The 24,295-nt window shown below is 46.0% G+C and overlaps 1 protein-coding gene across 3 annotated transcripts in view; it reads right to left on the reverse strand.

The window, feature by feature from the left end:
* ZNF395 (zinc finger protein 395) overlaps positions 1-23,807 on the reverse strand; it is a 59,783-nt gene extending 35,976 nt beyond the window's left edge. The window contains exons 1-4 of one of the 3 annotated variants that reach the window (XM_035022628.1): positions 23,730-23,807; positions 19,837-19,905; positions 12,962-13,140; positions 12,566-12,668 (exon numbers count right to left, since the gene is read on the reverse strand). The gene's annotated coding sequence lies outside the window, so the exon portion shown is untranslated. Of the gene's footprint in view, positions 1-11,744; positions 11,868-11,911; positions 11,928-12,565; positions 12,669-12,961; positions 13,141-19,836; positions 19,906-23,729 lie in introns of those variants that run through there. The other 2 variants (XM_035022631.1, XM_035022629.1) reach the window with 2 other exon arrangements.
* Positions 23,808-24,295: the final 488 nt, after the last annotated feature.

The raw sequence follows: 24,295 nt of genomic DNA on the forward strand, positions 1-24,295 counted from the left end.
AGCTGAATCTGACACATGCTTTCCAGGAGGCTGAGAGCTCAGCAGTGCAGAGAGTGGGCTTTGCAACACAGATCGTGTTACAATATTACAAGCCCAACACTGTAGCTCTGTGGGTCATTAAGTTTATATGCTAGTTCAAGGAAGAGGCAGGAAGAGAAAGTATGTCAGGGGGCTTTCTGGGAAATCCAACGGGATGTGCTAGGAGCAACTGCAGTTCTTCTCCTCGAGCGTTCTAGCTCTCCAATCCAGCCAGCTCACACACACCTGCCAAGAGGGGCAGCCTTTACCCAACTACACGTATCCCACCCTAGGCCTAGTTGTCTGTGGTTCAGACTCTTCGTATCAGAATTCCTAACATTAATCCGGATCCCATGGACTAATGAGAAGGAAAAATCTGTCCGCAAGAGCAGACAAGCACCAAAAATTATTTACTTACCAAGGCCACCTAAACATATAGAATACTGATTTTTAAACACACACTCTTCCGCCTCCTCAAAGCCCTACTCAGAAACACAACATTTTAATATTAAGAACCTAGGAGGCAAAACGAACCTGGGGTAATAGAAATCAGAGTTGTAGTACTTCTGGTGGGGGGGAGGGGCTAAACTGGAAATGGTCACAAGGAACATGTCTGGGGTGATAGAAATGTTCTGTGTCAAAACTGATTAAAGATCTTAAGCTTTACTTAAGATCTAAGCATTCCACTGTATGCAAATGATACCTCAATTAAAAAAAAAAAGGGGGACTCAAACACTGTTTCTCTGCTGGCTGCAGCAGAACTTTGAGCTGTCCTATCAGACATCTGAAATCTCTGTTGTGCTATGTAAAGAGCTCGAGTACCATGGCGACAGTCACCATAAAAATAGATAACAAGATTAAAATGGATAGAGGACACATGAATTTAAGAACGGCACACCAAGAGCAATTCATTTCCAGCAGAAGAAAAATAGAAAGAGGAGAGGGAGTTTTTCATTCCGCCAGCACTGAAAAAAACAGCCACTGAAAGTGGTTGTTTTTACTAAAAGAGTTTTATGGCTTCCCAATACTCAAAGGACAAAAAAGGCTGTGAACGGTTATTTCTTATCATACTTTGCTTAAAAAAAAAAAAAAAAGTGTACGACAGTCTAAGTGCTTCCCATACCTCCGGTAAGTGGCCCAAGGAACCAGTACAGACCAATTCAACAAACCCAGCTGATGGGCCATACTCTATGGGGCCCAAACAATACTGAGATAAAGGAGACCCGGGCCCTTCTTCATCGTTAAGGGCACAAACATTTCCAACTATAGTTCTAAATAACTAAGTTCTGCCTGTATTTTTACATACATCTAAAGCTGTCGTTCCCTACTTCCTGTACCCCCAAACTGCTTTACTCCACGTAAAGAGAGCACTTTCTTGCCAAATACTGATTTTTCAAGTGCCAAAATGTGAGGCTGGATCACCGGGACACAGAAATCATCTTGTGACATTCTCCAAAGATAAGCCTCCATTCTCTCTGCAGAGCTAAGAAATTGTGCTATGGGATTTAGCCCTAGCACTGCCCACCCCACCCCCTGCCCCCTGGCCAACAAAAAGTAATCCAAAAATATCAGGAAGAAAATCTAAAAATTTTAAATAATCACAGTAGATTCTAAATAGGCAAGTAAAATTTAGGCAAAAGTAAACTAAATCAAATTTTATAGAAATAGAAATTTTATTTTCTATGTGTAAGCTATTAATAAATTGAAAAAGTAAACATTTTTAGGGGCGCCTGGGTGGCTCAGTCGGTTGAGCGGCTGCCTTCGGCTCAGGTCATGATACTGGAGTCCCGGGATCGAGTCCCACATCGGGCTCCCTGCTCGGCGGGGAGTCTGCTTCTCCCTCTGATCCTCCCCCTCTCATGTGCTCTCTCTCATTCTCTCTCTCTCAAATAAATAAATAAAATCTTTAAAAAAAAAAAAAAGAAAAAGTAAACATTTTTAACTCGAACCACAAACTTATGGTCTGATATAAACCAAGTATGTACATTCCTGGAAAACCCCACTCCAAAGTTTCTTTAAATTTGTCCTTTGTTCTTTGTCCCTAAACCTAGAGAGCCATCACAAGGCTAAGTCTTATCCCTGGTGTCAGGATAGTTTTTAATGTGCTCTAGCTGGTGATATGGGAGATGAAACAGAAGGAGATGATGTGATCAAGGGCATTCCCAGGTCCTCCACAGCCAAGCGGAGGATCCATCATTCAATTAAAGGGCCCCATCTTCATTCATTCGTTACACTGAATAAAACTGGCCGATAAACACATTGGTCTTCGACATGTTCATCTATTTTATTATTTGCCACTTCCACCCACCCCCCTCCACTTTCTTGCTTTTCTGAAAGACCAAATTCAGTTCTCAGCAGCCCTGGGGCCACAACCCTGACCAACCATGAAATAGTTCTCCTCATCCTTTCTAAAAATGACCCCAGAAGGGTCTCTCAAAAGTGTGGGGACTCATTTATAAACATTTTTTTTAAAAGATTTTATTTATTTGTCAGAGAGAGAGAGAGCACAAGCAGGGGGAGAGGGAGAAGCAGGCTCCCCGCCGAGCAGGGAGCCCAATGTGGGACTCGATTCCAGGACCCTGGGATCATGACCTGAGCCGAAGGCAGGTGCTTAATCGACTGAGCCACCCAGGCGTCCCTCATTTATAAACATTTTTAAAAGAGCTTACATGATGACGTTGACCCAAATACTATGCAACTAGAGGTATATATCCCCTATTCCACATTACCTTTCAGCATTTACAAATCACATAATAACCCTAAGAACTGGAAAGGACTTTGGAGGTCAGCCTAATTCCTGTCCTTCTCTCCTACAGCATCCCTAATCAACAGCATTCAGCCCAAACTGAATACCTCCAACAATGGGAAGCTCACTACTCCATGGGCAGACATTTCCGTTGCTGGACAGCTCTGCCAGCTACAAAACCCATTTTCATAGTGAACTGAAGTCTGTTCTCCCCGTATTTAGGGTTAAAAGGAAACTTAAAGCTCATCTAGTTCAGTGTAATCATTGTACAGATAAGGAATCCTGTAATGTATAATCATTCTACAGATGAGAGATCGGAAACTAGAGAGGATAAAGCAATTGTTCTATCCACTGGTCATATTCCAACACCGGGAGCAAAAATGAGTAAATCTACTCTTTCCTATACCTGATAACCATGAAAGTACATGAAAGCACTATTATGTACCCACCGCATGAGTATACGCACTCCAGTCATTCCTGATCCTACATCATCCTAGTGTCCCTCCCGAGGATAGTCTTGCTTGCTCGTGTTTCCCTTAAATCATGCCTCCCCGACCCCCTCATGGCCCCAAAGGTCAAATGACCAGAAGTCATTATTTTAAAAATAGATCCTGTGATTGGATTGATGAATTTCCAATCCAGTTATGAACTAGATTCAATTTTCTAAAAGCCTCACCCCACTCAGGGCTCACGTTAAGCCATGAACAATATAACAATCTCAAAACTTTTTTCCTACGTGATTTGCTCCCCCTCCGTATGTGTGGAGTACCAAGAGGGCTACAGTGTGCTTGTCTATTCATCTGTTGATCTCCCTCTTTCAATTAGATCATCAACTTCAGGTCAGGGGCTGAGTCTTATTTTGTGACTCCAGGGACTAAACCAGTGCTTGACACACAGTAGAGAGGTACTCAAGATCAGTCACGGAATAAACCATCTACTTTTACCCTATCCTGTCCTTGAACAACAAAATGTTTTGTTTTGTTTTGTTTTTAATAGCTGTGATCAAGAGAATGAAAAGACAAACCACAGACTGGGGGGAAAAAACAGTTGCAAAAGACACATCTGATAAAGGACTGTTATCCATAATATACAAAGAACTCTTAAAACTCAACAACAGGGGCGCCTGGGTGGCTCAGTCGTTACGCGTCTGCCTTCAGCTCAGGTCACGATCCCAGGCTCCTGGGATCGAGCCCCGCATCGGGCTCCCTGCTCGGCGGGAAGCCTGCTTCTCCCTCTCCCACTCCCCCTGCTTGTGTTCCCTCTCTCACTGTGTCTCTCTCTGTCAAATAAATAAATAAAATCTTTAAAAAGAAAAAAGAACTCAACAATAAGAAAACCCACAATTCGATTAACAAATGGGTCAAAGATCTTAACAGACACCTCACCAAAGAAGATACACAGATGGCAAAAAAGCACATGAAAAGATGTCATCACATGTCACTAGGTAAGTGCAAATTAAAACAAGATACCACTACACACCTATGAGAATGGCCAAAATCCAGAGCCATGACAACACCAAATGCTGGCGAGGAGGTGGAGCAATAGGAACTCTCATTCATTGCTGGTGGGAATGCAAAATGATACAGCCACTTTGGAAGACAGTCTGGAAGTTCCTTACAAAGCTAAACATACCCTTATCATATGATCTGGCAATCACACTCCTTGGTATTTATCCAAAGGAGTTCAAAACGTATGTCCATATGAAAACCTACAGCAGCTGCAGATGTCTACAGCAGTTTTAGTCATAAAAAGTGCTGAAACTTGGAAGCAACCAAGATGCCCTTCAGGAGGTGAATGGATACATAAACTGTGGCACATCCAATGGAGTATTCTTCACTGCTATAAAGAAATGAGCTATCAGACCACTAAAAGACAGGGAAAAAGTTTAATTGCATATTACTAAGCAAAAGTAGCCAATCTGAAAAGACTATATGCTGTACGATTCCAATTATATGACATCCTGGAAAAAGCGAAACTGTCACCATAGTAAGAAGTAAACATGGTTGCTGAGCGTTGGGGGGAGGGAGAGATAAACAGGCAAAGCACAGAGGATTTTAGGGTATAAAAGTACTCTGTATGATACTTAATGGTGGATACATGTCATTACACATTTGTCCAAACTCATAGAATGTACAACACCAATAGTAAACCCTAATGTAAACTATGGTCTTTGGATGATTAGACATGTCAATATGGGTTCATCAATTGCAACAAATGTACCACTCTGGTGGGGAAGTTATGCATTGGGGGAGGGGGCCAGGGGGTAAATGGGAAACCTCTATACCTTCTCAATCTTGCTGTAAACCCAGAACTGCTCTAAAAAAATACATTAAAAAATATATAGCAGGGGCGCCTGGGTGGCTCAGTTGGTTGAGCGACTGCCTTCAGCTCAGGTCATGATCCTGGAGTCCCAGGATCGAGTCCCACATCGGGCTCCCTGCTCGGCGGGGAGTCTGCTTCTCCCTCTGACCCTCCCCCCCTCTCATGTGCTCTCTCTCTCTCAAATAAATAAAATCTTAAAAAAAAAAAAAAAAATATATATATATATATAGCAGTGTTTTCCCCCACTGTGCTATAAATACACATTATAGAAAATACAAATAATAAATTTAAAATGTAAAAAAAAAGTCACTCAACTCCATCCACCCTTCCAGTATTAGTAATTTTGTATCAGAATTATTAGTATATTTACTTTCAGCCATTTTCTATGCACTTTGTTTCTTTAAGATTTGAAATCATACTGTAGAGGCACTTTAACTTTTAGCAGAAACATTTGTCCATGTTATTTTAAAGCTATTCCTAAACATTATTTTTTTTAAGATTTATTTGTTTTAAGCAGAGACAGAGAGAGCATGTGAATGGGAGGGGCAGAAGGAGAGGGAGAGAGAATCTCAAGACTGCACTGAGCGCTGAGCCCAATGTTGGGCTCCATCTCACAACCCTGAGAGCCCGACCTGAAGCCAAAAGCAAGAATCAGTCGCTTAACCGATTGAGCCACCCACCACCCAGGTGCCCCCTAAACATTATTTTTAATGGCTTCATCGTACTGTATCATAAAGACCTATCCATCAGAATCACTTAGAGATTACTTCCAGTCCAGTCACACCACTGGATATTTAGGCTGTTTCTAATTTTTCACTAGAGTTTAAAAAAAAAAAAAAGAAAAAACTTCGAATAGTCTCTGTGCATAAACATCATCTACATCTTGGATCTGGTCTTCGCTGTACTTCCAGAAGTGGAATTAACTTACCAGAACGTATGAACAATTCAAATTTTAAAAACTAAATCAGACTTTATATTTATCCCTTACTGAATTTCTTTTTTAATTTGGGCCTTCATTCTGGATGACTGTGAACCTTGATCTAGCTACTAAATAAGCAATCCATCCCACCTCTGTGCCATCAACGAAGCTGACAAACACACCTTCTGTGCCGCCATCCACAACACTGGAAAAAAGGCTGAACAGCTCAAGGCCAAGAATAGAACCCTGTGACACTCCTCTTCAGACCCCCTTCCAGGCTGACTCAGTGCCACTAATTAACAGTTTTTGCATATGACTGTCAAATTAATAACACCATCCAGCCCACATTCCACTGCTTATTTAATATGGACCATCATATCTTTTTTTTTTTTTTTTAAAGATTTTATTTATTTGACAGAGAGAGATACAGCGAGAGAGGGAACACAAGCAGGGGGAGTGGGAGAGGGAGAAGCAGGCTTCCCGCTGAGCAGGGAGCCCAACATGGGGCTCGATCCCAGGACCCTGGGATCATGACCTGAGCCGAAGGCAGACGCTTAACGACTGAGCCACCCAGGCACCCCTGGACCATCATATCTAAAGAAACTGTTAAATACTTTACTAAAGCCACAATTCCCTCATTTCTCTGTTCTAGTAATGAAGCACCCTATAAAACAGGAAATGAGTTCAATTTGATACCATTACGCTGACTTCTGGTTATCCTGACATCCTACAGCCACACATTTTTAAGCAAAGAGCCCTTCACCTTTGACTTCTGTTAATGTCGTAACAGCAACGTTTTAAGTAATCAGACTGTGCAAGCTGCATAAAGCAGGGCGACGACTATTTGGTCCCGCTCACCTGTAGCTCACCTGGGGAAATGCTCGGAATCACTGGTGGTTATGGTCTTGGGGGGTAAACCAAACTGTCCCTAGACCACGCAGACCTGAATTTACTCATTTCAGCTGGTCCCCAAATAAGCCTAGTTTTCCAGGGGTCATTTGCACTAACACCTGGGTTTGAACCAGTAATTCTGTGGTCATTTTGAATCCTGGATTATGAATCTCTGGACCCTAGAGGCCTACCCCTTGGGGGTATCCTAGGAATAGGGAAGTAAGAAATGACACAGTCCCTCTCTTTGCTGTTCCTTTATTACTGACTCATATAACCAAAGATCCTGAGACTCTAATGTCATATGGCATTTGACAGTAGTGACGCACATCTTACCAAATTATTACCCCAACATCATTCTCAGAAGATCCGTGCCAGGAGCCCCCATCTACCCATGCCAGCCAGAAGCAGAAAACGGAAGCGCTTGAGAGATCTTGGGGTCACTAGAAATTGGCCTCACAATACAGAATAGAGCCCAAAAGCCCTCTCTAGTTAGTACCATTCCAATCATCAGAAAAAATATTTCAAAGTCCTAGCCAGCAGCAACTCAGAAAGTGCCGCTGACTTGCCTAAAACAAATCACTTGCACACAAATATCTCAGATTCCATCATGTCACACTCCCAGCCACCCAGAGCCAGGACAGCCATCCCAAATTCCCTAGGTTGGCATTTAAGTCTCTTGAAAGATCAGGTCACAAACCCAAAGGCCTGCAGACTAAACAGGGAATGTAAAGAGACTGTACTCATGCAGAGGGGGTGCCGGGACTACGATAACTGGGGACCACAAGGCCTGTCTGCTGTCCACAGGGGGCCGCCACTACTCACTGCCTGATCTGATTCTTTTATGAGAGTCCCCAGTCCAGAGGTTTTCTGGATTGTTCCCAATTCTTTAAAACCCTTGTATACTCCAAATTGTAACATTTCTGTAGGCAGAACACATTCTTTGGGTCACTGGTTTACAACCCCTACACTTTGATCCTAACCTACCTTTCTAGACCAGCTTCTCCCCCCTCTCTAATAAGAACCCTCTTTTATTCACTCTTACACACACTGTGCACATCCTAACTCCAAGCCTCTGTCCACGTTACATACCCCCCGACCTGTGCGGCACCATGCGACACCCCGAGTTCATCCCAGACTTCCTTCCCTATCCCCAAAAGTGTTCCCAAGCCACTCCAGCACAAGCTGCTTGCCCCCTCCTATGAACCCTACAGGGACTTATTTTTCACTTTGGCATTTAATCATCTTGCCTTGTTCCTTAATCATAGGTATACCTTCTCTCTCCAACTAGCCTGTAAATGTTCAATCTCTGCCTTATGTTTCCTTCCACTTACAGCACTGGTAAGGGGAGCCCTGCACACAAGCAGCTTAATAAACACTTACTAGATGTGAAAACTCTCTATAACTGTGTTTTCCAAACCGTGGGTTACATCCATGACAGAGTGGTTAAGTCAACTTAGCAGGAGACAGTAAGCATTTTTAAATGAAAAATAAAAGAATGGAAAATAAAGAATCAAAGGAGATTGCACCAAACAAAAGAAAGGAATACTTCAGGAATTTAAATTAGTTTTTTTTTTTTTAAGATTTTATTTATTTGCGAGAGAGAATGAGAGACAGAGAGCATGGGAGGAGGGTCAGAGGGAGAAGCAGACTCCCTGCTGAGCAGGGAGCCCGATGCGGGACTCGATCCCGGGACTCCAGGATCATGACCTGAGCCGAAGGCAGTCGATTAACCAACTGAGCCACCCAGGCGCCCTTAAATTAGATTTTTATATACATGATTTAATGTACCTAGGTCATGATGTAAATTTTATTTCTTAATGTAGGTCACAGACAAAAACAGTGCCAAAAAAAACAAAAAACAAACACTACTTCTTAAAGAGTAAATTAGTTCAACCACTGCTCCATGAATTTTTTTTGACAGTCATATATTCCCTATAAAGGAAAAATATCTGATGGACGCCTCTGCCCATGCAAAGCAGCTTCCCCTAGTTCACTGATCCAGCACCTCAGAGAAACAAGGAGGCTCAGGAACTGTAAGCACATTCTCCACTCCATTCTGCAACTTTTTGCAATCCTCCTCCAAATTCACCAGCCCTCAGATGTTGCAAGTTGAGGCTTGGGGAATTTGCTCAGCAAATCACCCTAAGTCACCCTTGCGACAAGAAAGCGGAATTCAGAGCTCAGGAAAAAACCTGCGCCAGCTCCCCACTTGCAGGTCGCTTGGTTCCTGGGAACCGGCAATGGCACAGGTTAGGACAGACCTGGCCCTGGGACAGGCAGTCTCGCTAGGCCCCAAATTCCCTCCTTGCTGGTCACCTTGCTGCTCCCGCATCTTGTGGCTTCCCCCCCGCACACACCTACGAAGGGACACGAGGACTAGGTTGCAGGTCTCAGTGGAGAGCATTATTCAATTTGTTTCAAAGCCCAACAATTTCTGCACTTAGCAAACTCCATTCTTCCCTCCCATCTCCAAATCCCAAGTTGCTTTGCCAACTTCAGGTTCAGGACCTGGCAATGTCATCTGAATGGCAATACAGAACAGTCTTCCAATTCAGACCCTCGCTGCCACTCACTAGCGTCCTCTAGTGCTAGGACCTATGACCAAGAAAACACCCCATGCAGAGTGCCTTCCCTCTCCCAGCTTTGGCAGCCCGGTTTCCCACCAATCTCAGAGCTTCAGCTGCTTGCAAGACACCTATGTTTGGACGTCTTGGCAAATACGAACCTCTGCAGCCTGTCAATTGCTTCTCTCCAAAACACACATTTCCGATTTCTCGAGTTACCAACTACAGCAGTTCCAAGGCCCTGGCGTGTAATCAATTTCCACAAAGAATTAATTTCCATTCATCTCCTTCCTTCACCCTGCCCCTGTCAAGAGATTATTTCAACAGTAATGCTTCTAAAATCCACCCCCTTTTCATTTCCAGTTATCCCAGTCCAAGCTCTGAGCACTCCGCAACTGTAACAGTTGACTGATCTGTCTCCGAACATTACTTTTACAAACCTTTCCAAACACCCTTTCATTACGTCACTCTCTGGCTCAAAAACCTTTCATGTCTCCCCAGTACACACAGGGTAAAGTGCAATTCCCCAGTCTGGCTTTCTAGGACTTTCACAATCTTAGCCATTGTTCCTCTCCATCTTTATCTCCTGCTCAGGAAACGTTCCCTCATCTGGCCAAGCCCATCTCCTGTCTCTCAGGAAAGCCATGTTCAATCGCACCTCAAGACCCATCTCAAGGGTCTCATGCTCCAGGAATACAGTGCTGGTGATTCCTGCCCATAGACCTCTTCTCTGAGTTTCAACAGCATCTCTGCTACACCTCGAATTTTGACAGTTAATTGTGCCTTATCTTGAGGTCTTATTTCACATGCTCAAGGCTTTCTGTCTCCTCCATGAGATTATAAACCCTGAAAGGAATCATTTCAGGTATCTTTTGCATCCTCCCTCACCGAGATAAACTGTTGGAACCCAGTCTCCTCTGGCACCTGTCACTTCTCCCTCGCTTGCCTTTGGGCCTTGGCCAGTGAGTTATTCTCAAAGTGCCTAACTTATTTCGTAACTTAGTACCCTCAATCCATTCCCCAACTCTAACCTTTCCTTTGATATTCCTCCTCCCCCCCCTCCAGCATTTACAGTAATTTAGGCAGCCATAGCGCATTAATTTGAACTTGAGCTCTCAAATCACTTCCACCCGGTCAGTAGGATTTCTGAGGCCTTAGATTTCTTGTCTGCCTCTTATCATCTCTCCCTGAGAGCCTGGCACGGTGCTGAGAACGCAGCAGCCCCTCAAAAGTACCTGTGGAGTTGAACTTAATTGCTGGTTCCCTGTGTTTCAAGTTCCTTGAGACCCGGAACCTCTGTTTACACAACACCTCAGGAGGGTGTCAAAAAAGCCTTCAATACCTGTTGATCACTCACTTTCAGGCAAACTGCACCAGAGACACTTTTCTAGAAAGAGGAGTGTAAAGAAGAGAGTGGTGCCCTGTAGGTAACCCTGCGCCTGGAGGCCTGACATCACGAAAACGCCTGCCTGGTGGAAATGTTCCAAAGCCACTGAGAACTGCCCAGGACCGCCTGAAATCAAGGAGGCAGGGGCACCCCCACCGTCTGGCAGGTGGGCTTCTTTAGCTTTCGGAGTCAATCCTAAAGTGAAGGCGCGGAGCCCTTAACTCCAAGACAGGGAAGAAAATTCTGCCTTTGAAATTGTTTGCACATGACCAACTCCCAGTCCAGGCCCCCCACCCGAGCACCCCACATGCCCACAGTGCCGCTTCCAAGCAGGGCCAGGGGCCTCCGGTGAGGAGAGGCAGGATTAAACCGCCTGGAAGGAAGTGGGGGTAGACAAAAGGGGACAGAAAGGGTGGGGGGCAGCCCCCCGAGGTGGAGGGTGTGTCGCCCCGCGCGTCCGGGAGCCCGGCACTCGCCCGCTCGCTCGCCCGCTCGCTCGCTCGCTCGGTGGAGTGGGCAGGAACGCGCGGGGCGCCGGGAGGGCTGGGCTGCCGGCCCAGCCGGAAAGGGTCAGGGAGGGGGCAGGTCAGTCTCCGTCGGAGAGGCGACTCCGGACAAGCGCTCCAAGTTGGGGAGGGGGTGCCTCTGCGAGCGCCCGCGGCGGGCAAGATAAACAAGGCGGCGCACGGGAGAGCGGGCGGCCACCCCCCACCCAGCCAGCGCGGGCACTGGCACTGCCGCAGCGCCCCCGCGCCCCGACCGGCCGCTAACCGGCGGCGCCCGCCTCCCGGGCCCTCAGGCCGCCGGCCCGGCCCCCGCGGGCGTGCGGAGCGTGGGAAGTTCCCGGGCCGCCCCCGTCCCCGGGCTGCAGCGCCGCGAGGTCCCCGCGCAGCTCACCTCGCCCCGCCACGAGCAGCAGCGCGGGCCGGGCAGCTCCCGCTCGGACAGCTCGGCTTGGCTCGGGGCTGCAGCTGCCGCGGCCCCTGCCCGCCCACCCGGCGCGGCCCACCGCCCCGCTCCGCTCCGGCCGGCCGCCCGCCCGCCGAGGCTCCGTTCGCGCCCACCTGGCCGGCCTGCCCTCCCTCTCCGGGACACTGCGCTCACGTACGCGGCCGCGGCCACAACCCGGCCCGGATTCCCCGCCCGGGAAGGGAGCGGAGGAGCGCGCCAGCCAGCGAGCGAACGAGCGAGCCTCGGGGACACACCCCCGCCCGCCCGGCCCCCTCCCCAGCCGCAGGCGCCGCGCGCGCACGCGGCCTGCGCGCCCCCGCCCGCCGCGCGCCCCCGCGGCCTCCTCACACACCCACCGCGCGCCGGGGATACACACCCCCGGCCGCTCGTAGACAGTGGGCGCTCAATAAGTGCCCGAGCGACTCCTCACGCACATGCGCACTTGAACCTGACCGAGTTGTGACACCCCGCCACCCCCACCCCAAAATCGGAACCGGCGGCTGCAGCCCCAAACCAAACTTGAGTGTTGGCCTTTTTTCACTGACCCGCACACCGAGCCAAAGTTTCTTGCTGTTGTTTTTCCAGGCCTGGCTCCGGGATGGGCTTCTCCGTGAGGCCGAGCTCGCCCCAGGGCGGGAAAGGAAGCCGGAGAGCTCTGGGCGCCAAGGACGGGAGTTTGGCGGGGGCGATAGAGACCCAGGCCGTGCAGCCGGTACCCGCTCCGAGCGCAAGCGAAAGCGCGAGAGGGAGGGAGCGTTGGAACCAACCTTTCCAGCTCCTTTTTGGGTTAATGGTTTCTTCTCCATTTTATGACATTTTACTCGATTTTTACCCGTTCGTAGTTGTAAAGTGAGGTGTTATTTACTCTTTCTGGAATTAAGTGAAAGAAAGTTAACTATTAGCTTTCAGCCCTTATGTAAACGATACCAGTCGCTTTTGGCACCGTTAGGCTCTGGCTTTTGTATAATTTGTAACAAGGAGAATTGAAGCTGTTCCATTGTGTTGCTCTATGTTTTTCAGAGATAAGACCACAGAGTTACAACGGTATTGAGGGGCCCCAGTGTCTATAGGTATGGGTAATATACATTTATATTCAAGTAAATGTAAGGAATAGAAGAAATAATTCCCCCCCCTCCAAAAGTTTTAAATAGTTTTGGACATACTTGTTGCACTTCTTCAACTTGAGGTATGCTGTTTTTCTTGCAGGGAGGCAGTGGGGTGTGTTCTGGAAAGGACTAAACTTTGCAGTCAGACAAGCCTGGTTTGCAATCCTGATTTTACTGCCTTATCTTTGTGATAGCAGATTTTTATCTCTCTGAACCTCAGCTGCTTTATCTGTAAGCTGAAATAGAAAGCATAGGTATAGTGCCTAGCTCATACCAAATAAGCAATATTGTTTCCTTTCCCTCTTCTCCCACCATTAGTTACATAAGAAAAATACCAGAGTAGAACCAAATTCTTATAGGACATACGTTTTCAACTGGGGGCGATTTTGCCCCCAGGAGACATTAGCAACGTCTGGACACAAGGGGGGGCGGTGGTTTACAGAGGAGGGGAGAAGTGCTGCTCGTATCTAACTATGCTGCTAAAAACACCCTGGAATGCACAAGACAGCCCCACACAACTAAGAATTACCTGGTCTAAAATGTCAGGAGTACCACTGTTGAGAAATCCTGCTCTAGAATAATTCTCCTCTCAAATAGTTCACCAAAGACTGATTCTACCTTTCAACTCTCATCCTCAAGGAAACATTCTTGTTTTGAATTTAAAAGAACAAGAATGAAGCCACGGTAGGGATCACAGCAATTCTATTAATGCACAAAAACCTTTCCTTAACATGAAAATGCAGATTCGAATTTTACATTTTATTAAAAGAGTATTTTAGTAAATTAACAATAACGTATGCTCCCTTGTTCTTATTACTACGGCTTATAAATAGATTAACGTTCTTTTTTCCCTTATGCCTCAATGTATACTCAACCTCTCTGCTAAGTTCCTCACTTATCCTGACGTTTGTAATATAGTCCCTGCCCGCAAGCAACATACAGCCCAGTTGAAAGTGGATTCTTGCATATGCAACAATTAAGGAACAATACAAGATAGCATATAATTAAGCTTTAATTGCTGCACCCAGACTAAGGTGGCTCAGAGGAAAGGGAGGTGAGTTCGGCCGCTACAGCCCAGCACTGCCTATTTGGCAGAGGTGTTCGGTAAATGTTCATTGAATAATATGAAATAGTGAAAGCTTTTTACACGAGGTAGGACTCCAACTAGCATATAAACTCCATGACAGTGCTTCAACTGCTAGATTTTGTAAAGGGATGTTGGTGCTGGGCTGAGTTTTTCTTAAAACATCTAGTTCAGGGCGCCTGGGTGGCTCAGTTGGTTAAGCGACTGCCTTCGGCTCAGGTCATGATCCTGGAGTCCCGGGATCAAGTCCCGCATCGGGCTCCCTGCTCGGCAGGGAGTCTGCTTCTCCCTCTCCCACTCCCCGTTTGTGTTCCCTCTCTCGCTGTGTCTTTCTCTGTCAAATAAATAAATAAAATCTTTAAAAAAAAAAAAAAAACAAAACATCTAGTTCAAATTTGTAACCAAACCTCTATATTTCCCCAAATGATTGAACTTTAATAAAATTCACTTGACAAATATGTGCGTTCCTGCTGTGTGCAAAGTGAACCAAAAGAATCTCTTAAGTTTGAACAGAACCCGCTGCTTATGCTGTTTGAGACAATCTTGTGAACCCAGGCCAGCAAAAGGCATGTGCCCTCTCCCAATGTGCGTGCCGCACGCATACCCCTTTCCTCGGCAGGTACATACTTGCACAGTATGCATTCCAGAGTTTTGCACGTTAACACAGACTCGGAGAGAACTTCCCATCACAAACAGCCATTACCAAACACATACCCAGCACTTAGCACCCTCACAAAGAATCCAGGCCCTGTCCTAAAGACACACTGAATAGCATACACATTACACAAAGCAAATTGTAGAAAGACTACCTTGTTGGTTTGCCATCTTGACTCCCCTATGACTAGAGCTTACCCTTCCTGGAGGCTGTCCTGTCCTAGAACTGCCCTTCACCTTGCTTCCTCCCATACCCTAGCCCCCTATTACAATGCAGGCATCTTGGACCTCTTTCCCATCAAAGTCATTAGCTTCTTGGAGAGCATCTCCCATGAGCTGAGGTTAAGCAAAGCAGACCCCGGCTCTGCCTCTCATTATATGGACACATTTATAAGTGATTTTTAGGGCAGTATGAGTCTGAGATTGCCACTATCCCCAATCCCCTGATGTAACTGCTTCCAGCCTCGCCAACCCCCACCTCCTACCCCCCACCCCCATTCATTCTTTACTATGGCCTCTTTCCTCTGCTTGAAACGTTTCAAAGGCTTCCCATAGCTTTTATAATAAAGTCCCAGCAATGCTCATTCGGATCCTTCATGGTATGGCTTCTAATTAATTCTCCAGCCACTACCTGCCTCTCTGCTTCTGCCCCCTTCACTCTGCACTCCAAACATGCCACACAGAAATTTTGTCCTCTGCCTGAACAGACTTTTTCTTTACTTGATACGTGCTCTTTTTTCTGCCTAGAACACTCTCCACCCCTCTCTCACCTCTTTACCTGACTATCCCTACTCATTCTTCAGGAATCAGCTTAGCTAGCACTTTCTCGAGCCTCCAAGACTGAATCAGGTGCCTCCCCTTTGTGTCCAATAGCACCCTATACTTTCCCCCATTGCACTGTCCTGAGATCTCCTTTCTCTTGTCCTAATCCCCTACAATCCCTTCAACCTTCTATGAGACCGAGGAGCAGGTCTTGTTCTCCATTGAATACCCAACATTTGGCACAGTGCCTGGCCTGTAGTAGGCACTTGCTAAACATTGATTAATAATGAATTGCTAGTTGGACCGGGGAAATGATGGGAGCTATTCCATCCATGGTCTGGGCAATCCCTGGCCCAAAGCATGCCTCAGATGCTCAGTAGACTCCAGGGCTGTGAAGACTTTGTAACCATTTATTTGGAACAGGATGAGACCTATGGAATGAACTGAGTCCTCAGGTTCCACTCCCACCACAGCCTTATTTTATACCTAACCTGGCCTCCTGAGCTCCAGACTCTTGTCACCAATTAATCACCTACCTGACATCTCCACTTGGGTGTCTAACAAGATCTCAAATGTACCATGTCCAAAACCAGACTTCTGATTTCCCTCCAAAATCTCCTTCTCCCCATCTTAGTAAATGCCAATTCCATTTTTGTCCGTCGCTCAGGAAACAAACAGACAAAAACTTGGAGTCATCCTTAACTCCTTACTTTTTCTCATGCCCCACATTCAATCTACCAGAAAATCCTCTTGGTTCTGTCTATGAAATATACCCAGAATCTGGTTCTGTCCCCCGCCCCCCATTTCCAACACTACTCCCCCAGCCAGACCACTACCTCCCTGACCTGGACTTCCACAAGAGGCTCCTAACTGGTCTCCCTGCTTTTTCTCTTGCCTCCCTACTCAACACCATGGCAACCAGAGTGATCCTTTTAAAACCTAAGTCAGATCACATCACTATTCTGCTCAAAACCTTCAGTGGCTTCCCACCTCCCTCACTATAAGGTCCTACCTAGTCTTGCCCCAGGCAACTCTCTGGCCCCACTGCCCGCCACTCTTCCCTGGCTCACTCCGGGCCAGCCACATTGGCTCCCTTGCTGTTCTTAGACCCGCTTCTAAAGCAACCTTTCTAAGGCTATTCCTTTAGGTTGGAATGATCTTCCTCCAGATACCCATATGACTTGCTCCATCCATCACTTGATTCAGGTCCCTGTTCAAATGCACTCATTTGAAAAAGACAGTCTCTGGCTAACCTATCTAAAATAGCACCACCCACCCATCCCTTGGCCCTGCTTTAGTTTTCTTCCTAGCACTTGTCATCACCTGACAGCCTGTCTCCATCCACTCAATTACAGGTTTAAGGACAGTAGAGACTATTTTTTGTTTCCTGCTATATCCCCAGCTTCTAAAACAGTGTCTAGCATATAATCAACTTTCAAGAAATAATCATGAATTCAGGGTCTGTTTAGACTACCACAAAGTTACCCCCGAACCAGGTCCCTATCCACTGCTTTAGTCCCACTGAATCCCTCCAGAATTTAGCTGTCCTATAGGAGGGCATCAAGATCCCAACTGCCCCATTGTTTGCCACCTGCTTCTCATCCACTTACACTAGGGACTTCTTTTTTTTTTTTTTTTTTAAGATTTTATTTATTTATTTGACAGAGACAGAGACAGCGAAAGCAGGAACACAAGCAGGGGGAGTGGGAGAGGGAGAAGCAGGCTTCCCGCCGAGCCGGGAGCCCGATGTGGGACTCGATCCCAGGACCCTGGGATCATGACCTGAGCCGAAGGCAGTCGCCCAACCAACTGAGCCACCCAGGCGCCCTACACTAGGGACTTCTATTACCTCTATGATACACGGTGTTAAACACAGCTTCCATATCACAACCTCAGACGAGGCTATGGGTTCAAATGAAAAGGAGAATACTGCTAATTCTGCATTTGTAACATATTTTATGCTTTTCTTTTGATTGAGAAAAGGCACAATATATCCCAGTGGACAAAAACAGGCCCAGCATGTATTTTAAGCATTTTCATTAACAAGGCACAAAACTCAGAAACTCCAAAGAGACAGTAGTATTCAGGTATGCCTGCGGCAAATGCAGTCCTCTCTCTGATCTACTCAATCTGCAAGGCTTTCCTGGAGAAGGTGGGCTTTACATTTCATTAAAGAGAAAGGATTGATAGGTTGCAAGTAGGTTGTTCAAAGCTTAAGGGTATCCCTGGAACAGCTTGCTTAGATCTGCATAGCCACGCTTTCGAGCAAACAAGTCCTCACACGTGTAAAGATACCCACAGATACACCCCGCTGCATAAACACCCAGATCTGTGCCTACTTCCTCCCAGCTCTAAAACTCCGTGAATATGAGCAAGAGTACATAATCAAAAGGAGGAAAAAATGAGCTGGCTTTAGGAACATGGACCATAAAGCCCTATGACTCTGGGTATTCAAGAATGTGTAAGCCCAGGCCAGCTCTCTTGTGCACATCTGGTTTTTCCTTTTATGCTTCTGTGATTTCTATGACACAGGAAATCCATTCTGGAACAACACTGTCTGCTTTCTAGTGAGTGCATTAAAAATGAGGATTAAAAGTATGTTTATCTCACTGTTCAGAGCAGGAAGATAAAATCCAGAACAGGACCATTTTGAGGGTGGACCAACTCCAGCTCATCCTACACTGCGCCCCAGGGGAGGTGCTAGTAACTGAGACCAGAGGCGTGCAAGTCCGAGGAAAAAAAATTTCTGTACAGGCTTAAGACTATCTAGACGTGGCTCTCACTGTGAAGCATACCAGGTACAGGAAAATACCACATGGTGAAAATACCCATTCAGCTCAACTCAACGAATACTATTAAACACTAAATCCTAACTGGAGTCCTCCTCCGTTAGGCTTCCACACTATAACCTCTATAATAATAGTCTTCTCAGAGAAAGTCCTTAAAATGGGCTGAAGCAGCCAGCTTTTCCCACCCATAGGAGAGATAACAGAGCTATTTAAGAGATAAACAACCTTAGATAAGGTGGGAAAGGACAGGAGACATTAGACTGCGAAAGTCAAGAGGACCGGGTTATGCCTTGCAGTTGCAGGGAGCCTGAAGTCACCTCGACCCCTAGATTACAAATGTTACTAGAAAAACAGACTGGGGACAGTCCAAAGAGAGAGAGCAGGGATCAAGCAAAGTCAAGACAACCAGTCAGAAGCAAAGGATTGCCGGAAAGTATACACTGTGAAGGCCCACCCATGCCTGCCTCTATTTCATTTTCTTGGGTTCCAATCAACAATAATTACTTTCCTGCCCCATGTTTTTGTCATGTAACTTTGCCCTTAAGGCTTCTATTCTTACTTTCCCTGTCGTGGTAGTAGGACCCCCAGTCCCCTAGAGAAGGGGCTACTGGCCTTTTCTCTAGTGAATTTACTGGAGTTTCATTTTTGCCAAGATGTTAAACTTCATCCCCTCAAATACATTCCATTTTGTTCACTAGCCTCATATAAGGATTCTGCCATTCTTCGTTACTCCTCTGTAGGACCAAACTCCTGCCCAAGGCAGGTGTGCCTGCCACAATCCAGACCACCCAGATCGTCAGGAAAGGCTCAGACCCTGGTTAACTCCCATACGGAGGAACAATCATGAAGGAGTACCATAGTTCGTGACAAGTGAAACACAATGGGTACGGGATTTGCACCCACTCTATATACCATGGAATGGCAGCACCATAAACACTGGGAAGTACTAACAATTTCCACAGGGCCACACCAGTGATGAGCTTATTACTAACCACTGCCCAGGATTTGGGGTTGATCAACTGAATGACTTTTTTTTTAAAGATTTTATTTATTTATTTGAAAGAGAGAGAGTGAGAGAGCACAAGCAGGAGGAGTGGCAGAGGGAGAGGGAAAAGCAGGCTCCCTGCTGAGCAGGGAACCCCGATGTGGGGCTCCATCCCAGGACCCTGAGATCATGACCTGAGCCGAAGGCAGAGCTTAACCGACCGAGCCACCCAGGAGCCCCCTGAATGACTTTTTGATACACAAAATGAAAAGATTTTTTTTTTAAGATTTTATTTATTTATTTGACAGAGACAGCGAGAGCAGGAACACAAGCAGGGGGAGTGGGAGAGGGAGAAGCAGGCTTCCCACTGAGCAGGGAGCCCGATGTGGGACTCGATCCCAGGACTCTGGGATCATAACCTGAGCCGAAGGCGGACGCTTAACGACTGAGCCACCCAGGCGCCCATGAAAAGATTTTTTAAATCTCCATAAACCCATAAGCCAATCACACAAAAGCCCAAAAAGCATGCTTCTAAAGGCATTTTAAACGCTGCCAATTACTTTATGACAATTTCTGGCTCTTGTGAATTGAACATGAGGCACTGTTCCCTATTTGTACCAAACATGTTACTGTATTTGCAGTCAGCACAATTTCTTACATCTTTCATAGGTTGGCCTCCATCAGCATCCAGTGGGATGTCAACTTCACAAGACCAGTTTGTAAGACCCTAGAAGCAAAAAGGGATTGATACACATCATTTAATTCCCTCTCATGTTTCAGTCTCCTTCAACTTTAATTTTTCCAAGTTCAAATCATTTACTGACGAAACTTGCTCTTTTCACACACCAGCGTAAATTAATTTAGATGAAAAGAATGGGGCTTCCTGCTCTTTGGTTTTCTGGAGAAAGTCAAACAAACACTTGCTCATAATCTTACTTTGATAATGTATCCAGTTCCACACAGATTTTCTTAAGCTACAATTCAGCTAGCTTTAGGCCACATCCTGTGTTAATAATCCTTATAATACATTGGAGTAGAAATCATGTGAATTAATAAAATCCTGTTCAATTACTTTTTTGCATTATGCACCTGGTAACACTGATTTTCTCATACTTGTTTTATTCTTTTTAAAAGATTTTTATTTATTTATTTTTTTATTTGAGAGAGAGAGAGCAGTAGGAGGGGCAGAGGGATAGGGAATCTCAAGCAGACTCTGCACTGAGCATGGAGCCTGATGCAGGGTTCAGTCTCACCACCCAGAGATCACAACCTGAGCCGAAACCATGAGTGGGATGCTCAACCAGCTGAGCCACTGAGGCTTTTAGATATGACGGGTCTCAATCTTCTCATAAACTGTTGAATCACCAAATCTCAAACTTCTCCTTCTGATAGTATAATTGATATGTCTCAGATTACTCCAGCAATCTTACAGGCAGGAGGGTTTTCAGTTATTTAGCAACTGGGTTTTCAGTCATTTAGCACCCAAACAGGGGAGTGAAATCTGCCATATATGAAAACCAGCTTTCTATCCACACCCAGACCGTTCTAGGTTGTTATTTCTTGGATATTTCTACTCTTCCTTCATGGCTTACCTTCTGATCTAAACTAATCAAGAGAATCTCTGGGGCGCCTGGGTGGCTCCGTTGGTTAGGCGACTGCCTTCGGCTCAGGTCATGATCCCGGAGTCCCGGGATCGAGTCCCGCATCGGGCTCCCTGCTCAGCTGGGGGTCTGCTTCTCCCTCTGACCCTCCTCCCTCTCATGCTCTCTGTCTCTCATTCTCTCTCTCGCAAATAAATAAAATCTTAAAAAAAAAAAAAAAAAAGAGAGAGAGAGAGAATCCCTGAAATACGCTAGCCAATAATCTGCCAGGCTTCTTTGACATGACTATTGAGAGCCAAAATGGCTGGAAATCATTACTATCATGGACTTTAGCAACCACTGGCACCATTGCCAGTATGCTAACCCACCCCTTGCTAAAGGGAAGTTATTACTGTCACTCTGATGTCTTCTATGTTTTCGGGAAAAGGTGAGATGCTATAGCACCTTCAGTTAGCTGGACCAGTGATGAAATGCTGATGGCAGACCTGTGAAATTGGGTGACAGACCCAGGAGAAAAACAAATTCAATTCAAAAATGCCTTGAAAATAATGCAAGTCTTCGTTGAGATTCTCTTGAGGCGGAATCCAGGGAAGAATGTCATCCCACCACACACAACAAAGCTTCCAGAAATCCTCTTTTTGAATATCTGTCCCCTACCTCCCACTAACAGCTGTCTCTCTCTCCTTCTCTTCGTCTCTTCCACTGTCCTCAACCATGTTCTCTTTGCTTCCTTACTACCACTTCCCCTTTCTCTCCTCCCTCAAGTGGAGAAATAAGCCTACTCTTGACTTCTGTCTCTTAACTTTGTCAAAGACCTAGCAGCTGACTGAGCTAGCCAAGAATCCTTCCCCTGGAAGTCAAGGAATGGCAAGGGATTGGTATTGTATACATTTACATTTCAATTTTTTTTTCTTTTTTTTCTCATGACAGCAGTATCAGGCCAGATCCAGTCTCCCTGCTGAGTTCCCAAGGAACGCACACAGGGCCTCTAAAGTTTTATCCCCAGATCCTTAGAATAGTTGACAAAGGATGGGAAGGACCATTCTTTCCTGCTTTCCTTGGACCACTGACCACCTTTTGCTTGGCGACCTAGCTAGCTGTCCATCACCAGAATTGTTCCGGAGGAAGAAGAATGATCTGTCTCTAAGATTCTGTGATTCTAAATGCCCCTGCTCCTTGCAGTTCAATGTCCTGTCCTCATTACCTCTTTAAAACTGACCGTTCACCTTCCTCTCTTTTAACTTTAATCAATAGAGGAGAGTTGACCCTTGAACAACACGGGTTTGAACTGCATGGGTCAACTTATGAGCAGATTTTTTCCCATAAATATATGTACAGTATCATAAATGCCTTTTCTCTTCCTTATGATTTTCTTCATAACATTTTCCTTTCTCTGGCTTACTTTATTGTAAGAATATACTATATGATACATATAACATACAAAATATGTGTTAATCAACTTATTATGTTATCGGTAAGGCGTCCTAGGCCATCAGGTTTCAGGAAGTCAAAAGTTATTCACGGAGTTTTTACTTTGAGGGGTACCAGGTGGGGGTGAGAGGGTGGGGGGGTTGGCACCCTTAACCCTCATGTTGTTCCAAGTCAACTGTAGTTGTTATTGGTCCCTCTTTATTTACCATCTCACTAAAAGCCTTCTAAGAATCTCATCTCGGAACTCTGTCTTATCCTCTTCATGATTCAGACCGTCACAATATTCCAGAGTTGAATGTTATCTGTCCAACTTCTAATCTGGGTTTGTTGAATTGTGTCCTGTTTATCATACAATAATATGGAGGAAGAATTCTATTTTCTTCTGTCTACCCACATCCATGGGACTCACACTTGGTATGACTCATGGGAACTAGAATACTTAAGAAGGGATAGTTGTGGCAAGCACCCAACTTCCATTATTTTCTGAGGGATAAATAAATAATACTGTGCCAAACCTATTAGACAGGCCTCTCTTTGGAGACAAGTGATAGGAACTCAATTCATGCTAGCTTAAGCAAAAAAATGAATTTGTTGGCTCGCTTAACTGGGAAATCCGGGAGTTTGTACTGGCCACAGACACAGCTAGGCCCCAGGTTGAAACGAAGTTGTTAGGGTTTGTGCTCTAAACCTCTCACTTCTGGTTGCCCCTTCTTATTAGTCCCTGTCTTCCCTATTTCAAAGGAGCTCCCACCGCCCCCTGCAAAAAGAGCTTCTTTCATAGGCTTGGGAAGACGGTTGCTGGCAGCTACCAACTGTGTCATCCCAATTTAGCAAAAGCAGCAGAACGCAAAATTTCTCCCTTGGTATTCATATACTAGTTCCAGGGAGAGACTAATTGATTCTTAGTTAAAATGCCCACCCTTTGGACCACTGTTGCCAGAGGAATAGGACTATGGTTTTGAGCCTAAATAAAACCACAGGAAATAGAGGACTTAAGCCCAAAGGAATGAATGCTGGACAGAGAAAATGACCTCTGTCCACTACGGGAATGGAGAGGGAAGGACCCATTCGGGAGTGAAAGGATTTGTGTTCCTGTGCTCTTTTTACTAGTTGTGTGATTGCTGACAAGCCCCTTCGACTTTTTGAGCCTCAATTCCTCACATATAAAATGGTTCCATGGTAGTTACCAGTACAATATTAAATTACATGTTACAGTGTCTGCATGCTGGTACCAGCCGAATTTTCAGATAATAAAACACGGAGTTGAAGACGGCATTACAACAGTGCCGGCCCCCTCTCCTCTATTTTTATGCGAGTACATTTATGGAGCACTTTACATTTTACGAAAAGCTCTTTCATCTACCACACAAGTTGGTAGAAGCCCAAGAAGCTGGAATGCTTAGAATACAGACTAAAATTAACTTATTTGTGTAACTGCAGCCACACGCTGATACGCAAAATATATGACGATACTGCAAATGAATCATTTCCTGGATTAAGAAAAGTATCAGAGACTCACTCAGGGACAACACGCACGCCGGCATGCACCTCACGAGGCAGGGCTCCCTCTGAGCACGTAGGCACAGCCCTCTCCTCGGGGGAGCCCACTCTAGGGTTAAGGAGTTTCAGGGCCAAAGGACTGCAGGCCAGCACCCTTTCCCAATGTGTGTGTGAGAGACAGAGAGAGAGAGAAGGGTGGAGGCGGGAGGTGGGAGGAGGAGGGAGCGCTGAGCAGACTAGGAAATTTTAAAACACACACCAAAAAACAAGCAAAAACTGTCCAGTGCGTCTGCAGCGGGACCCTTCCAGGAACGCAGCCGCCTTGGCACCTTCGCGGCGGTTCCCTCCTTCCGCCCACTCCTGCTCCAGCCGCTCGAAGATCCGGCTCCGGGTTTTCCCTCTCTCCCTCCCGCCCTTCGGGTTAAAGCTCCCCCGCTAGGAGTAAACAAGCAGCCCAAACAGGCAGCCAGTAGGACCGGCCCCTTCTCCTCGTTTCCTGAGCCAGCCCCAGCAACAGGCCCCGCCCTTCACGACAGGCTCCGCCCCCCGCCCCTCCCCGCCCCCCGAGCCTCCCGCCGGCCCCGG

This window comes from Mirounga leonina, unplaced genomic scaffold (assembly GCF_011800145.1).
Source record: "Mirounga leonina isolate KUSES-001 unplaced genomic scaffold, KU_Mleo_1.0 Mir_176, whole genome shotgun sequence".
Classification (NCBI taxonomy): domain Eukaryota; kingdom Metazoa; phylum Chordata; class Mammalia; order Carnivora; family Phocidae; genus Mirounga; species Mirounga leonina.